This window comes from Rhodnius prolixus, unplaced genomic scaffold (assembly GCF_049639745.1).
Source record: "Rhodnius prolixus isolate KJV_2025 unplaced genomic scaffold, Rpr scaffold_5, whole genome shotgun sequence".
Classification (NCBI taxonomy): Eukaryota; Metazoa; Arthropoda; class Insecta; order Hemiptera; family Reduviidae; genus Rhodnius; species Rhodnius prolixus.
In genome coordinates, this window is record NW_027411624.1 from 43,377,662 (window position 1) to 43,396,674 (window position 19,013).

Genomic DNA, 19,013 nt, shown 5'->3' on the forward strand with positions numbered 1-19,013 from the left:
ACTAAATTGTAGAGAAAAGATAGCTGTACAACCGACATAAATAGCGTTGTTTTAGTGTTTATAGTTATTAAGATATAGAAGGTCAAAGTTTTGGGGTTTTACAAATTCGTTCAAATTTCAAACGTTTATATCTCTGTCTGTATTGCTTGGATTATAATGAATTGTACACCAAATTGTAGAGAAAAGTTACCTGTACAATTGATATAAATAGCGTTGTTTTAGTGTTTATAGTTAATGAGATATAGAAGGTCAAAATTTTGTACTGTAACAAATACGTTCAAATTTCAAACGTTTCTATCTCTGTTTGTATTGCTTGGATTATAATGAATTCAACACTAAATTGTAGAGAAAAGATAGCTGTACAACTGATATAAATAGCGTGGTTTTAGTGTTTATAGTTATTAAGATATAGAAGGTCAATGTTTTGGGGTTTTACAAATACGTTCAAATTTCAAACACTTATATCTCTTTTTGTATTGCTTGGATTATAATGAATTGTACACCAAATTGTAGAGAAAAGTTATCTGTACGACTGATATAAATAGGGTTGTTTTAGTGTTTATAGTTAATGAGATATAGATGGTCAAAGTTTTGTACTGTAACAAAGACGTTCAGATTTCAAACGTTTATATCTCTGTTTGTATTGCATGAATTATAATGATTTCTACACCAAATTGTAGGGAAAAGTTACCTGTACAACTGACCTAAATAGCGTTATTTTAGTGTTCATATTTATTGACATTTAGAAGGTCAAAGTTTTGTAGTGTAACAAATACGTTCAAATTGCAAACGTTTATATCTCTGTTTGTATTCCTTGGATTATAATGAATTCAACACCAAAATGTAGAGAATAGATAGCTGTACAACTGATATAAATTGCAGTGTTTTAGTGTTCACAGTTAATGAGATATAGAAGGTCAAAGTTTTGTAGTGTAACAAATACGTTCAAATTGCAAACGTTTATATATCTGTTTGTACTGCTTGGATTATTTTGAATTCAATACCAACTTGTAGAAAAAAGATAGCTGTACAACTGATATAAATAGCGTTATTTTAGTGTCCATAGTTAATGAGATATAGAAGGTCAAAGTTTTGTAGTGTAACAAATACGTTCAAATTTTAAACGTTTATATCTCTGTTTGTACTTCTTGGATTGTAATGAATTCAACACCAAATTGTAGAGAAAAGATAGCTGTACAACCGACATAAATAGCGTGGTTTTAGTGTTTATAGTTATTAAGATATAGAAGGTCAATATTTTGGGGTTTTACAAATACTTTCAAATTACAAACGTTTATATCTCTGTTTGTATTGCTTGGATTATAATGAATTCAACACCAAATTGTAGAGAAAAGATAGCTGTACAAACGACATAAATAGCGTGGTTTTAGTGTTTATAGTTATTAAGATATAGAAGGTCAAAGTTTTGGGGTTTTACAAATACGTTCAAATTTCAAACGTTTATATCTCTTTTTGTATTGCTTGGATTATAATGAATTGTACACCAAATTGTAGAGAAAAGTTACCTGTACAACTGATATAAATAGGGTTGTTTTAGTGTTTATAGTTAATGAGATATAGAAGGTCAAAGTTTTGTACTGTAACAAATACGTTCAAATTTCAAACGTTTATATCTCTGTTTGTATTACTTGGATTATAATGAATTCAACACTAAATTGTAGAGAAAAGATAGCTGTACAACTGATACAAATAGCGTTATTTTAGTGTTTATAGTTAATATGATATAGAAGGTCAAATTTTGGGGTTTTACAAATACGTTCAAATTTCAAACGTTTATATCTCTGTTTGTATTGCTTGGATTATAATGAATTCATCACCAAATTGTAGAGAAATGATAGCTCTACAACCGACATAAATAGCGTGGTTTTAGTGTTTATAGTTATTAAGATATAGAAGGTCAATGTTTTGGGGTTTTACAAATACGTTCAAATTTCAAACACTTATATCTCTTTTTGTATTGCTTGGATTATAATGAATTGTACACCAAATTGTAGAGAAAAGTTATCTGTACGACTGATATAAATAGGGTTGTTTTAGTGTTTATAGTTAATGAGATATAGATGGTCAAAGTTTTGTACTGTAACAAAGACGTTCAGATTTCAAACGTTTATATCTCTGTTTGTATTGCATGAATTATAATGATTTCTACACCAAATTGTAGGGAAAAGTTACCTGTACAACTGACCTAAATAGCGTTATTTTAGTGTTCATATTTATTGACATTTAGAAGGTCAAAGTTTTGTAGTGTAACAAATACGTTCAAATTGCAAACGTTTATATCTCTGTTTGTATTCCTTGGATTATAATGAATTCAACACCAAAATGTAGAGAATAGATAGCTGTACAACTGATATAAATTGCAGTGTTTTAGTGTTCACAGTTAATGAGATATAGAAGGTCAAAGTTTTGTAGTGTAACAAATACGTTCAAATTGCAAACGTTTATATATCTGTTTGTACTGCTTGGATTATTTTGAATTCAATACCAACTTGTAGAAAAAAGATAGCTGTACAACTGATATAAATAGCGTTATTTTAGTGTCCATAGTTAATGAGATATAGAAGGTCAAAGTTTTGTAGTGTAACAAATACGTTCAAATTTTAAACGTTTATATCTCTGTTTGTACTTCTTGGATTGTAATGAATTCAACACCAAATTGTAGAGAAAAGATAGCTGTACAACCGACATAAATAGCGTGGTTTTAGTGTTTATAGTTATTAAGATATAGAAGGTCAATATTTTGGGGTTTTACAAATACTTTCAAGTTACAAACGTTTATATCTCTGTTTGTATTGCTTGGATTATAATGAATTCAACACCAAATTGTAGAGAAAAGATAGCTGTACAAACGACATAAATAGCGTGGTTTTAGTGTTTATAGTTATTAAGATATAGAAGGTCAAAGTTTTGGGGTTTTACAAATACGTTCAAATTTCAAACGTTTATATCTCTTTTTGTATTGCTTGGATTATAATGAATTGTACACCAAATTGTAGAGAAAAGTTACCTGTACAACTGATATAAATAGGGTTGTTTTAGTGTTTATAGTTAATGAGATATAGAAGGTCAAAGTTTTGTACTGTAACAAATACGTTCAAATTTCAAACGTTTATATCTCTGTTTGTATTACTTGGATTATAATGAATTCAACACTAAATTGTAGAGAAAAGATAGCTGTACAACTGATACAAATAGCGTTATTTTAGTGTTTACAGTTAATGAGATATAGAAGGTCAAAGTTTTGTAGTTTTACAAATACGTTCAAATTTCAAACGTTTGTATCTCTGTTTGTATTGCTTGGATTATAATGAATTCAACACTAAATTGTAGAGAAAAGATAGCTGTACAACCGACATAAATAGCGTTGTTTTAGTGTTTATAGTTATTAAGATATAGAAGGTCAAAGTTTTGGGGTTTTACAAATTCGTTCAAATTTCAAACGTTTATATCTCTGTCTGTATTGCTTGGATTATAATGAATTGTACACCAAATTGTAGAGAAAAGTTACCTGTACAATTGATATAAATAGCGTTGTTTTAGTGTTTATAGTTAATGAGATATAGAAGGTCAAAATTTTGTACTGTAACAAATACGTTCAAATTTCAAACGTTTCTATCTCTGTTTGTATTGCTTGGATTATAATGAATTCAACACTAAATTGTAGAGAAAAGATAGCTGTACAACTGATATAAATAGCGTGGTTTTAGTGTTTATAGTTATTAAGATATAGAAGGTCAAAGTTTTGGGGTTTTACAAATTCGTTCAAATTTCAAACGTTTATATCTCTGTCTGTATTGCTTGGATTATAATGAATTGTACACCAAATTGTAGAGAAAAGTTACCTGTACAATTGATATAAATAGCGTTGTTTTAGTGTTTATAGTTAATGAGATATAGAAGGTCAAAGTTTTGGGGTTTTACAAATTCGTTCAAATTTCAAACGTTTCTATCTCTGTTTGTATTGCTTGGATTATAATGAATTCAACACTAAATTGTAGAGAAAAGATAGCTGTACAACTGATATAAATAGGGTTGTTTTAGTGTTTATAGTTAATATGATATAGAAGGTCAAATTTTGGGGTTTTACAAATACGTTCAAATTTCAAACGTTTATATCTCTGTTTGTATTGCTTGGATTATAATGAATTCATCACCAAATTGTAGAGAAATGATAGCTCTACAACCGACATAAATAGCGTGGTTTTAGTGTTTATAGTTATTAAGATATAGAAGGTCAATGTTTTGGGGTTTTACAAATACGTTCAAATTTCAAACACTTATATCTCTTTTTGTATTGCTTGGATTATAATGAATTGTACACCAAATTGTAGAGAAAAGTTATCTGTACGACTGATATAAATAGGGTTGTTTTAGTGTTTATAGTTAATGAGATATAGATGGTCAAAGTTTTGTACTGTAACAAAGACGTTCAGATTTCAAACGTTTATATCTCTGTTTGTATTGCATGAATTATAATGATTTCTACACCAAATTGTAGGGAAAAGTTACCTGTACAACTGACCTAAATAGCGTTATTTTAGTGTTCATATTTATTGACATTTAGAAGGTCAAAGTTTTGTAGTGTAACAAATACGTTCAAATTGCAAACGTTTATATCTCTGTTTGTATTCCTTGGATTATAATGAATTCAACACCAAAATGTAGAGAATAGATAGCTGTACAACTGATATAAATTGCAGTGTTTTAGTGTTCACAGTTAATGAGATATAGAAGGTCAAAGTTTTGTAGTGTAACAAATACGTTCAAATTGCAAACGTTTATATATCTGTTTGTACTGCTTGGATTATTTTGAATTCAATACCAACTTGTAGAAAAAAGATAGCTGTACAACTGATATAAATAGCGTTATTTTAGTGTCCATAGTTAATGAGATATAGAAGGTCAAAGTTTTGTAGTGTAACAAATACGTTCAAATTTTAAACGTTTATATCTCTGTTTGTACTTCTTGGATTGTAATGAATTCAACACCAAATTGTAGAGAAAAGATAGCTGTACAACCGACATAAATAGCGTTGTTTTAGTGTTTATAGTTATTAAGATATAGAAGGTCAAAGTTTTGGGGTTTTACAAATACTTTCAAATTTCAAACGTTTATATCTCTGTCTGTATTGCTTGGATTATAATGAATTGTACACCAAATTGTAGAGAAAAGTTACCTGTACAATTGATATAAATAGCGTTGTTTTAGTGTTTATAGTTAATGAGATATAGAAGGTCAAAATTTTGTACTGTAACAAATACGTTCAAATTTCAAACGTTTCTATCTCTGTTTGTATTGCTTGGATTATAATGAATTCAACACTAAATTGTAGAGAAAAGATAGCTGTACAACTGATATAAATAGCGTGGTTTTAGTGTTTATAGTTATTAAGATATAGAAGGTCAATGTTTTGGGGTTTTACAAATACGTTCAAATTTCAAACACTTATATCTCTTTTTGTATTGCTTGGATTATAATGAATTGTACACCAAATTGTAGAGAAAAGTTATCTGTACGACTGATATAAATAGGGTTGTTTTAGTGTTTATAGTTAATGAGATATAGATGGTCAAAGTTTTGTACTGTAACAAAGACGTTCAGATTTCAAACGTTTATATCTCTGTTTGTATTGCATGAATTATAATGATTTCTACACCAAATTGTAGGGAAAAGTTACCTGTACAACTGACCTAAATAGCGTTATTTTAGTGTTCATATTTATTGACATTTAGAAGGTCAAAGTTTTGTAGTGTAACAAATACGTTCAAATTGCAAACGTTTATATCTCTGTTTGTATTCCTTGGATTATAATGAATTCAACACCAAAATGTAGAGAATAGATAGCTGTACAACTGATATAAATTGCAGTGTTTTAGTGTTCACAGTTAATGAGATATAGAAGGTCAAAGTTTTGTAGTGTAACAAATACGTTCAAATTGCAAACGTTTATATATCTGTTTGTACTGCTTGGATTATTTTGAATTCAATACCAACTTGTAGAAAAAAGATAGCTGTACAACTGATATAAATAGCGTTATTTTAGTGTCCATAGTTAATGAGATATAGAAGGTCAAAGTTTTGTAGTGTAACAAATACGTTCAAATTTTAAACGTTTATATCTCTGTTTGTACTTCTTGGATTGTAATGAATTCAACACCAAATTGTAGAGAAAAGATAGCTGTACAACCGACATAAATAGCGTGGTTTTAGTGTTTATAGTTATTAAGATATAGAAGGTCAATATTTTGGGGTTTTACAAATACTTTCAAATTACAAACGTTTATATCTCTGTTTGTATTGCTTGGATTATAATGAATTCAACACCAAATTGTAGAGAAAAGATAGCTGTACAAACGACATAAATAGCGTGGTTTTAGTGTTTATAGTTATTAAGATATAGAAGGTCAAAGTTTTGGGGTTTTACAAATACGTTCAAATTTCAAACGTTTATATCTCTTTTTGTATTGCTTGGATTATAATGAATTGTACACCAAATTGTAGAGAAAAGTTACCTGTACAACTGATATAAATAGGGTTGTTTTAGTGTTTATAGTTAATGAGATATAGAAGGTCAAAGTTTTGTACTGTAACAAATACGTTCAAATTTCAAACGTTTATATCTCTGTTTGTATTACTTGGATTATAATGAATTCAACACTAAATTGTAGAGAAAAGATAGCTGTACAACTGATACAAATAGCGTTATTTTAGTGTTTACAGTTAATGAGATATAGAAGGTCAAAGTTTTGTAGTTTTACAAATACGTTCAAATTTCAAACGTTTGTATCTCTGTTTGTATTGCTTGGATTATAATGAATTCAACACTAAATTGTAGAGAAAAGATAGCTGTACAACCGACATAAATAGCGTTGTTTTAGTGTTTATAGTTATTAAGATATAGAAGGTCAAAGTTTTGGGGTTTTACAAATTCGTTCAAATTTCAAACGTTTATATCTCTGTCTGTATTGCTTGGATTATAATGAATTGTACACCAAATTGTAGAGAAAAGTTACCTGTACAATTGATATAAATAGCGTTGTTTTAGTGTTTATAGTTAATGAGATATAGAAGGTCAAAATTTTGTACTGTAACAAATACGTTCAAATTTCAAACGTTTCTATCTCTGTTTGTATTGCTTGGATTATAATGAATTCAACACTAAATTGTAGAGAAAAGATAGCTGTACAACTGATATAAATAGGGTTGTTTTAGTGTTTATAGTTAATATGATATAGAAGGTCAAATTTTGGGGTTTTACAAATACGTTCAAATTTCAAACGTTTATATCTCTGTTTGTATTGCTTGGATTATAATGAATTCATCACCAAATTGTAGAGAAATGATAGCTCTACAACCGACATAAATAGCGTGGTTTTAGTGTTTATAGTTATTAAGATATAGAAGGTCAATGTTTTGGGGTTTTACAAATACGTTCAAATTTCAAACACTTATATCTCTTTTTGTATTGCTTGGATTATAATGAATTGTACACCAAATTGTAGAGAAAAGTTATCTGTACAACTGATATAAATAGGGTTGTTTTAGTGTTTATAGTTAATGAGATATAGATGGTCAAAGTTTTGTACTGTAACAAAGACGTTCAGATTTCAAACGTTTATATCTCTGTTTGTATTGCATGAATTATAATGATTTCTACACCAAATTGTAGGGAAAAGTTACCTGTACAACCGACATAAATAGCGTTGTTTTAGTGTTCATATTTATTGACATTTAGAAGGCCAAAGTTTTGTAGTTTTACAAATACGTTCAAATTGCAAACGTTTATATCTCTGTTTGTATTCCTTGGATTATAATGAATTCAACACCAAATTGTAGAAAAAAGATAGCTGTACAACTGATATAAATAGCGTTATTTTAGTGTCCATAGTTAATGAGATATAGAAGGTCAAAGTTTTGTAGTGTAACAAATACGTTCAAATTTTAAACGTTTATATCTCTGTTTGTACTTCTTGGATTGTAATGAATTCAACACCAAATTGTAGAGAAAAGATAGCTGTACAACCGACATAAATAGCGTGGTTTTAGTGTTTATAGTTATTAAGATATAGAAGGTCAATATTTTGGGGTTTTACAAATACTTTCAAATTACAAACGTTTATATCTCTGTTTGTATTGCTTGGATTATAATGAATTCAACACCAAATTGTAGAGAAAAGATAGCTGTACAAACGACATAAATAGCGTGGTTTTAGTGTTTATAGTTATTAAGATATAGAAGGTCAAAGTTTTGGGGTTTTACAAATACGTTCAAATTTCAAACGTTTATATCTCTTTTTGTATTGCTTGGATTATAATGAATTGTACACCAAATTGTAGAGAAAAGTTACCTGTACAACTGATATAAATAGGGTTGTTTTAGTGTTTATAGTTAATGAGATATAGATGGTCAAAGTTTTGTACTATAACAAATACGTTCAAATTTCAAACGTTTATATCTCTGTTAGTATTACTTGAATTATAATGAATTCTACACCAAATTGTAGGGAAAAGTTACCTGTACAACTGATCTAAATAGCGTTATTTTAGTGTTCATATTTATTGAGATTTAGAAGGTCAAAATTTTGTAGTTTTACAAATACGTTCAAATTTCAAACGTTTATATCTCTGTTTGTATTGCTTGAATTATAATGAATTCTACACCAAATTGTAGGGAAAAGATAGCTGTACAACCGACATAAATAGCGTGGTTTTAGTGTTAATAGTTATTAAGATATAGAACGTCAAAGTATAGCGTTATTTTAGTGTTCATATTTATTGACATTTAGAAGGTCAAAGTTTTGTAGTTTTACAAATACGTTCAAATTTCAAACGTTTATATCTCTGTTTGTGTTGCTTGGATTATAATGAATTCAACACCAAATTGTAGAGAAAAGATAGCTGTACAACCGACATAAATAGCGTGGTTTTAGTGTTTATAGTTATTAAGATATAGAAGGTCAAAGTTTTGGGGTTTTACAAATACGTTCAAATTTCAAACGTTTATATCTCTTTTTGTATTGCTTGGATTATAATGAATTGTACACCAAATTCTAGAGAAAAGTTACCTGTACAACTGAAATAAATAGGGTCATTTTAGTGTTCATATTTATTGAGATTTAGAAGGTCAAAAATTTTATCGTTTTACAAATACGTTCAAATTTCAAACGTTTCTATCTCTGTTTGTATTGCTTGGATTATAATGAATTCAACACTAAATTGTAGAGAAATGATAGCTGTACGACCGACATAAACAGCGTTGTTTTAGTGTTTATAGTTATTAAGATATAAAAGGTCAAAGTTTTGGGGTTTTACAAATACGTTCAAATTTCAAACGTTTATATCTCTGTTTGTATTGCTTGGATTATAATGAATTCAACACCAAATTGTAGAGAAAAGTTACCTGTACAACTGATATAAATAGGGTTGTTTTAGTGTTTATAGTTAATGAGATATAGATGGTCAAAGTTTTGTACTGTAACAAATACGTTCAAATTTCAAACGTTTATATCTCTGTTTGTATTGCTTGAATTATAATGAATTCTACACCAAATTGTAGGGAAAAGATAGCTGTACAACCGACATAAATAGCGTGGTTTTAGTGTTAATAGTTATTAAGATATAGAACGTCAAAGTTTTGGGGTTTTACAAATACGTTCAAATTTCAAACGTTTATATCTCTGTTTGTATTGCTTGGATTATAATGTATTCAACACCAAATTGTAGAGAAAAGATAGCTGTACAACCGACATAAATAGCGTGGTTTTAGTGTTAATAGTTATTAAGATATAGAACGTCAAAGTTTTGGGGTTTTACAAATACGTTCAAATTTCAAACGTTTATATCTCTGTTTGTATTGCTTGGATTATAATGAATTCAACACCAAATTGTAGAGAAAAGATAGCTGTACAACCGACATAAATAGCGTGGTTTTAGTGTTAATAGTTATTAAGATATAGAACGTCAAAGTTTTGGGGTTTTACAAATACGTTCAAATTTCAAACGTTTATATCTCTGTTTGTATTGCTTGAATTATAATGAATTCTACACCAAATTGTAGGGAAAAGATAGCTGTCCAACGACATTAATAGCGTGGTTTTAGTGTTTATAGTTATTAAGATATAGAAGGTCAAAGTTTTGGGGTTTTACAAATACGTTCAAATTTCAAACGTTTATATCTCTGTTTGTATTGCTTGGATTATAATGAATTCAACACCAAATTGTAGAGAAAAGTTACCTGTACAACTGATATAAATAGAGTTGTTTTAGTGTTCATATTTATTGAGATTTAAAAGGTCAAAGTTTTGTGATTTTACAAATACGTTCAAATTTCAAACGTTTCTATCTCTGTTTGTATTGCTTGAATTATAATGAATTCTACACCAAATTGTAGGGAAAAGATAGCAGTACAACCGACATTAATAGCGTGGTTTTAGTGTTAATAGTTATTAAGATATAGAACGTCAAAGTTTTGGGGTTTTACAAATACGTTCAAATTTCAAACGTTTATATCTCTGTTTGTATTGCTTGGATTATAATGAATTCAACACCAAATTGTAGAGAAAAGATAGCTGTACAACCGACCTAAATAGCGTGGTTTTAGTGTTAATAGTTATTAAGATATAGAACGTCAAAGTTTTGAGGTTTTACAAATACGTTCAAATTTCAAACGTTTATATCTCTGTTTGTATTGCTTGAATTATAATGAATTCTACACCAAATTGTAGGGAAAAGATAGCTGTACAACCGACATTAATAGCGTGGTTTTAGTGTTTATAGTTATTAAGATATAGAAGGTCAAAGTTTTGGGGTTTTACAAATACGTTCAAATTTCAAACGTTTATATCTCTGTTTGTATTGCTTGGATTATAATGAATTCAACACCAAATTGTAGAGAAAAGTTACCTGTACAACTGATATAAATAGAGTTGTTTTAGTGTTCATATTTATTGAGATTTAGAAGGTCAAAGTTTTGTGATTTTACAAATACGTTCAAATTTCAAACGTTTCTATCTCTGTTTGTATTGCTTGGATTATAATGAATTCAACACTAAATTGTAGAGAAATGATAGCTGTACAACCGACATAAACAGCGTTGTTTTAGTGTTTATAGTTATTAAGATATAGAAGGTCAAAATTTTGTGGTTTTACAAATACGTTCAAATTTCAAACGTTTATATCTCTGTTTGTATTGCTTGAATTATAATGAATTCAACACTAAATTGTAGAGAAAAGATAGCTGTACAACTGATACAAATAGCGTTATTTTAGTGTTTATAGTTAATGAGATATAGAAGGTCAAAGTTTTGTACTGTAACAAATACGTTCAAATTTCAAACGTTTATATCTCTGTTTGTATTCCTTGAATTATAATGAATTCTACACCAAATTGTAGGGAAAAGATACCTGTACAACTGATATAAATTACGTGGTTTTAGTGGTAATAGTAAATGAGATATAGAAGGTCAAAGTTTTGTACTGTAACAAATACGTTCAAATTTCAAACGTTTATATCTCTGTTTGTATTGCTTGAATTATAATGAATTTTACACCAAAATGTAGGGAAAAGATAGCTGTACAACCGACATAAATAGCGTGGTTTTAGTGTTAATAGTTATTAAGATATAGAACGACAAAGTTTTGTGGTTTTACAAATACGTTCAAATTTCAAACGTTTATATCTCCGTTTGTGTTGCTTGGATTATAATGAATTCAACACCAAATTGTAGAGAAAAGATAGCTGTACAACCGACATTAATAGCGTGGTTTTAGTATTTATAGTTATTAAGATATAGAAGGTCAAAGTTTTGGGGTTTTACAAATACGTTCAAATTTCAAACGTTTATATCTCTGTTTGTATTGCTTGGATTATAATGAATTCAACACCAAATTGTAGAGAAAAGTTACCTGTACAACTGATATAAATAGGGTTGTTTTAGTGTTCATATTTATTAAGATTTAGAAGGTCAAAGTTTTGTGGTTTTACAAATACGTTCAAATTTCAAACGTTTCTATCTCTGTTTGTATTGCTTGGATTATAATGAATTCAACACTAAATTGTAGAGAAATGATAGCTGTACAACCGACATAAATAGCGTTGTTTTAGTGTTTATAGTTATTAAGATATAGAAGGTCAAAGTTTTGTGGTTTTACAAATACGTTCAAATTTCAAACGTTTATATCTCTGTTTGTATTGCTTGGATTATAATGAATTCAACACCAAATGTAGAGAAAAGTTACTTGTACAACTGATATAAATAGGGTTGTTTTAGTGTTTATAGTTAATGAGATATAGATGGTCAAAGTTTTGTACTGTAACAAATACGTTCAAATTTCAAACGTTTATATCTCTGTTTGTATTGCTTGAATTATAATGAATTCTACACCAAATTGTAGGGAAAAGATAGCTGTACAACCGACATAAATAGCGTGGTTTTAGTGTTTATAGTTAATGAGATATAGATGGTCAAAGTTTTGTACTGTAACAAATACGTTCAAATTTCAAACGTTTATATCTCTGTTTGTATTGCTTGAATTATAATGAATTCTACACCAAATTGTAGGGAAAAGATAGCTGTACAACCGACATAAATAGGGTTGTTTTAGTGTTTATAGTTAATGAGATATAGATGGTCAAAGTTTTGTACTGTAACAAATACGTTCAAATTTCAAACGTTTATATCTCTGTTTGTATTGCTTGAATTATAATGAATTCTACAGCAAATTGTAGGGAAAAGATTGCTGTACAACCGACATAATTAGCGTGGTTTTAGTGTTCATATTTATTGAGATTTAGAAGGTCAAAGTTTTGTAGTTTTACAAATACGTTCAAATTTCAAACGTTTATATCACTTTTTGTATTGCTTGGATTATAATGAATTCAACACTAACATGTAGAGAAAAGATAGCTGTACAACCGACATAACTAGCGTTGTTTTAGTGTTTATAGTTATTAAGATATAGAAGGTCAAAGTTTTGGGGTTTTACAAATACGTTAAAATTTCAAACGTTTATATCTCTGTTTGTATTGCTTGGATTATAATGAATTGTACACCAAATTTTAGAGAAAAGTTACCTGTACAACTGATATAAATAGCGTTGTTTTAGTGTTTATAGTTAATGAGATATAGAAGGTCAAAGTTTTGTACTGTAACAAATACGTTCAAATTTCAACCGTTTATATCTCTGTTTGTATTACTTGGATTATAATGAATTCAACACTAAATTGTAGAGAAAAGATAGCTGTACAACTGATACAAATAGCGTTATTTTAGTGTTTATAGTTAATGAGATATAGAAGGTCAAAGTTTTGTAGTTTTACAAATACGTTCAAATTTCAAACGTTTATATCTCTGTTTGTATTCCTTGAATTATAATGAATTCTACACCAAATTGTAGGGAAAAGATACCTGTACAACTGATATAAATTACGTGGTTTTAGTGGTAATAGTAAATGAGATATAGAAGGTCCAAGTTTTGTACTGTAACAAATACGTTCAAATTTCAAACGTTTATATCTCTGTTTGTATTGCTTGAATTATAATGAATTCTACACCAAATTGTAGGGAAAAGATAGCTGTACAACCGACATAAATAGCGTGGTTTTAGTGTTAATAGTTATTAAGATATAGAACGTCAAAGTTTTGGGGTTTTACAAATACGTTCAAATTTCAAACGTTTATATCTCTGTTTGTGTTGCTTGGATTATAATGAATTCAACACCAAATTGTAGAGAAAAGATAGCTGTACAACCGACATTAATAGCGTGGTTTTAGTGTTTATAGTTATTAAGGTATAGAAGGTCAAAATTTTGGGGTTTTACAAATACGTTCAAATTTCAAACGTTTATATCTCTTTTTGTATTGCTTGGATTATAATGAGTTGTACACCAAATTGTAGAGAAAAGTTACCTGTACAACTGAAATAAATAGGGTTGTTTTAGTGTTCATATTTATTGAGATTTAGAAGGTCAAAGTTTTGTAGTTTTACAATTACGTTCAAATTTCAAACGTTTATATCTCTTTTTGTATTGTTTGGATTATAATGAATTCAACACTAACATGTAGAGAAAAGATAGCTGTACAACCGACATAAATAGCGTTGTTTTAGTGTTTATAGTTATTAAGATATAGAAGGTCAAAGTTTTGTGGTTTTACAAATACGTTAAAATTTCAAACGTTTATATCTCTGTTTGTATTGCTTGGATTATAATGAATTGTACACCAAATTGTAGAGAAAAGTTACCTGTACAACTGATATAAATAGCGTTGTTTTAGTGTTTATAGTTAATGAGATATAGAAGGTCAAAGTTTTGTACTGTAACAAATACGTTCAAATTTCAAACGTTTATATGTCTGTTTGTGTTGCTTGGATTATAATGAATTCAACACCAAATTGTAGAGAAAAGTTACCTGTACAACTGATATAAATAGGGTTGTTTATTATAATGAATTCAACACTAAATTGTAGAGAAATGATAGCTGTACAACCGACATAAATAGCGTTGTTTTAGTGTTTATAGTTATTAAGATATAGAAGGTCAAAGTTTTGTGGTTTTACAAATACGTTCAAATTTCAAACGTTTATATCTCTGTTTGTATTGCTTGGATTATAATGAATTCAACACCAAATTGTAGAGAAAAGTTACCTGTACAACTGATATAAATAGGGTTGTTTTAGTGTTTATAGTTAATGAGATATAGATGGTCAAAGTTTTGTACTGTAACAAATACGTTCAAATTTCAAACGTTTATATCTCTGTTTGTATTGCTTGAATTATAATGAATTCTACACCAAATTGTAGGGAAAAGATAGCTGTACAACCGACATAAATAGCGTGGTTTTAGTGTTTATAGTTAATGAGATATAGATGGTCAAAGTTTTGTACTGTAACAAATACGTTCAAATTTCAAACGTTTATATCTCTGTTTGTATTGCTTGAATTATAATGAATTCTACACCAAATTGTAGGGAAAAGATAGCTGTACAACCGACATAAATAGGGTTGTTTTAGTGTTTATAGTTAATGAGATATAGATGGTCAAAGTTTTGTACTGTAACAAATACGTTCAAATTTCAAACGTTTATATCTCTGTTTGTATTGCTTGAATTATAATGAATTCTACACCAAATTGTAGAGAAAAGATAGCTGTACAACCGACATAAATAGCGTTGTTTTAGTGTTTATAGTTATTAAGAGATAGAAGGTCAAAGTTTTGGGGTTTTACAAATACGTTCAAATTTCAAACGTTTATATCTCTTTTTGTATTGCATGGATTATAATGAATTGTACACTAAATTGTAGAGAAAAGTTACCTGTACAACTGATATTAATGGGGTTGTTTTAGTGTTTATAGTTAATGAGATATAGATGGTCAAAGTTTTGTACTGTAACAAAGACGTTCAAATTTCAAACGTTCATATCTCTGTTTGTATTGCTTGAATTATAATGAATTGTACACCAAATTGTAGAGAAAAGTTACCTGTACAACTGATATAAATAGCGTTGTTTTAGTGTTTATAGTTAATGAGATATAGAAGGTCAAAGTTTTGTACTGTAACAAATACGTTCAAATTTCAAACGTTTATATCTCTGTTTGTATTACTTGGATTATAATGAATTCAACACTAAATTGTAGAGAAAAGATACCTGTACAACTGATATAAATAGCGTGGTTTTAGTGTTCACTGTAAATGAGATATAGAAGATCAAATTTTATACTGTAACAAATACGTTCAAATTTCAAACGTTTCTATCTTTCTTTGTATTCCTTGGATTATAATCAATTCAACACCAAATTTAGAAAAAAGATAGCTGTACAACTGATATAAATAGCGTTGTTTTAGTGTTTATATTTATTGAGATTTAGAAGGTCAAAGTTTTGTGGTTTTACAAATACGTTCAAATTTCAAACGTTTATATCTCAGTTTGTATTCCTTGGATTATAATGAATTCAACACCAAATTGTAGAGAAATGATTGTTGTACAGCCGACATAAATAGGGTTGTTTTAGTGTTCATATTTATTGAGATTTAGAAGGTCAAAGTTTTGTAGTTTTACAATTACGTTCAAATTTCAAACGTTTATATCTCTTTTTGTATTGTTTGGATTATAATGAATTCAACACTAACATGTAGAGAAAAGATAGCTGTACAACCGACATAAATAGCGTTGTTTTAGTGTTTATAGTTATTAAGATATAGAAGGTCAAAGTTTTGTGGTTTTACAAATACGTTAAAATTTCAAACGTTTATATCTCTGTTTGTATTGCTTGGATTATAATGAATTGTACACCAAATTGTAGAGAAAAGTTACCTGTACAACTGATATAAATAGCGTTGTTTTAGTGTTTATAGTTAATGAGATATAGAAGGTCAAAGTTTTGTACTGTAACAAATACGTTCAAATTTCAAACGTTTATATGTCTGTTTGTGTTGCTTGGATTATAATGAATTCAACAACAAATTGTAGAGAAAAGTTACCTGTACAACTGATATAAATAGGGTTGTTTATTATAATGAATTCAACACTAAATTGTAGAGAAATGATAGCTGTACAACCGACATAAATAGCGTTGTTTTAGTGTTTATAGTTATTAAGATATAGAAGGTCAAAGTTTTGTGGTTTTACAAATACGTTCAAATTTCAAACGTTTATATCTCTGTTTGTATTGCTTGGATTATAATGAATTCAACACCAAATTGTAGAGAAATGATAGTTGTACAGCCGACATAAATAGGGTTGTTTTAGTGTTCATATTTATTGAGATTTAGAAGGTCAAAGTTTTGTAGTTTTACAATTACGTTCAAATTTCAAACGTTTATATCTCTTTTTGTATTGTTTGGATTATAATGAATTCAACACTAACATGTAGAGAAAAGATAGCTGTACAACCGACATAAATAGCGTTGTTTTAGTGTTTATAGTTATTAAGATATAGAAGGTCAAAGTTTTGTGGTTTTACAAATACGTTAAAATTTCAAACGTTTATATCTCTGTTTGTATTGCTTGGATTATAATGAATTGTACACCAAATTGTAGAGAAAAGTTACCTGTACAACTGATATAAATAGCGTTGTTTTAGTGTTTATAGTTAATGAGATATAGAAGGTCAAAGTTTTGTACTGTAACAAATACGTTCAAATTTCAAACGTTTATATGTCTGTTTGTGTTGCTTGGATTATAATGAATTCAACACCAAATTGTAGAGAAAAGTTACCTGTACAACTGATATAAATAGGGTTGTTTATTATAATGAATTCAACACTAAATTGTAGAGAAATGATAGCTGTACAACCGACATAAATAGCGTTGTTTTAGTGTTTATAGTTATTAAGATATAGAAGGTCAAAGTTTTGTGGTTTTACAAATACGTTCAAATTTCAAACGTTTATATCTCTGTTTGTATTGCTTGGATTATAATGAATTCAACACCAAATTGTAGAGAAAAGTTACCTGTACAACTGATATAAATAGGGTTGTTTTAGTGTTTATAGTTAATGAGATATAGATGGTCAAAGTTTTGTACTGTAACAAATACGTTCAAATTTCAAACGTTTATATCTCTGTTTGTATTGCTTGAATTATAATGAATTCTACACCAAATTGTAGGGAAAAGATAGCTGTACAACCGACATAAATAGCGTGGTTTTAGTGTTTATAGTTAATGAGATATAGATGGTCAAAGTTTTGTACTGTAACAAATACGTTCAAATTTCAAACGTTTATATCTCTGTTTGTATTGCTTGAATTATAATGCATTCTACACCAAATTGTAGGGAAAAGATAGCTGTACAACCGACATAAATAGGGTTGTTTTAGTGTTTATAGTTAATGAGATATAGATGGTCAAAGTTTTGTACTGTAACAAATACGTTCAAATTTCAAACGTTTATATCTCTGTTTGTATTGCTTGAATTATAATGAATTCTACACCAAATTGTAGAGAAAAGATAGCTGTACAACCGACATAAATAGCGTTGTTTTAGTGTTTATAGTTATTAAGATATAGAAGGTCAAAGTTTTGGGGTTTTACAAATACGTTCAAATTTCAAACGTTTATATCTCTTTTTGTATTGCATCGATTATAATGAATTGTACACCAAATTGTAGAGAAAAGTTACCTGTACAACTGATATTAATGGGGTTGTTTTAGTGTTTATAGTTAATGAGATATAGATGGTCAAAGTTTTGTACTGTAACAAAGACGTTCAAATTTCAAACGTTTATATCTCTGTTTGTATTGCTTGAATTATAATGAATTGTACACCAAATTGTAGAGAAAAGTTACCTGTACAACTGATATAAATAGCGTTGTTTTAGTGTTTATAGTTAATGAGATATAGAAGGTCAAAGTTTTGTACTGTAACAAATACGTTCAAATTTCAAACGTTTATATCTCTGTTTGTATTACTTGGATTATAATGAATTCAACACTAAATTGTAGAGAAAAGATACCTGTACAACTGATATAAATAGCGTGGTTTTAGTGTTCACTGTAAATGAGATATAGAAGATCAAATTTTATACTGTAACAAATACGTTCAAATTTCAAACGTTTCTATCTTTCTTTGTATTCCTTGGATTATAATCAATTCAACACCAAATTGTAGAGAAATGATAGTTGTACAGCCGACATAAATAGCGTTGTTCTAGTGTTTATAGTTATTAAGATATAGAAGGGCAAAATTTTGGGGTTTTACAAATACGTTCAAATTTCAAACGTTTCTATCTCTGTTTGCATTCCTTGGATTATAATGAATTCAACACCAAATTGTAGAGAAAAGATAGCTGTACAACTGATACTAATAGCGTTATTTTAGTGTTTATAGTTAATGAGATATAGAAGGTCAAAGTTTTGGGGTTTTACAAATACGTTCAAATTTCAAACGTTTATATCTCTTTTTGTATTGCTTGAATTATAATGAATTCTACACCAAAATGTAGAGAAAAGATAGCTGTACAACTGATATAAATAGTGTTATTTTAGTGTTC

General features: G+C 28.6%; 1 protein-coding gene across 2 annotated transcripts in view; it reads right to left on the bottom strand.

The window, feature by feature from the left end:
- Window positions 1-19,013, bottom strand: part of LOC141457867 (uncharacterized) — a 159,120-nt gene that overhangs the window by 55,938 nt on the left and 84,169 nt on the right. The gene's annotated exons all lie outside the window — the stretch shown is intronic.